Here is a 658-nt window from a genome sequence, read left to right on the forward strand (position 1 = left end):
GCCCCTATAGCTCCCCCTCAGAAACTCTATAGCCTGCCTAGGGCCCCTATAGCCCCCCCCAGCTCCCCTATAGCCCCCCCAGGGCCCCTATAGCCCCCCCCCCCGAGTTCTCCTATAGCCCCCCCAGGGCCTCTATAGCCCCCCATCTCCCCTATAGCCCCCCAGGACCCCCCCAGCCCCCCTAGGTGCTCCCCTCGTCCTCCCAGGTCCCCCATGACCTCCCATAGCCCCCAGGTCCGCTCTAGGACCCCCCTAGGACCCCTATAGCTGCCCCAGGTGCCCTATGGACCCCCGTGCCCCCCCCAGTGTTCTCCAGCTCCCCTACGCCCCCCCCAGGACCCCCATAGCCTCCCCAGTTCCCTACAGACCCCACGTCCCCTATGAGCCCCCCAGGACCCCCTGTCCCCCCCAGGTCCCCATGGCTCCCCTAGGACCCCTATAGTGCCCTATACCTGCCCCAGACCTCCTATAGCCCCCCAAGGCTCCCCTGACCTCCGTGGCCCCCCAGGCCCCCCCCCATACCCCTAGGCACCCCTATGCCCCCCTATAGCTCCCAGGTGACTCTGGGCCCCCCCAAAGCTCCAGTCTGCACCGTGCTCCCCCATAGCCCCCCCGGGTACCCCATAGCCCCCCGGGTACCCCCATAGCCTCCCCCAGG

Source organism: Platalea leucorodia (genome assembly GCF_965183815.1).
Source record: "Platalea leucorodia genome assembly, chromosome: 23".
Taxonomy (NCBI): Eukaryota; Metazoa; Chordata; class Aves; order Pelecaniformes; family Threskiornithidae; genus Platalea; species Platalea leucorodia.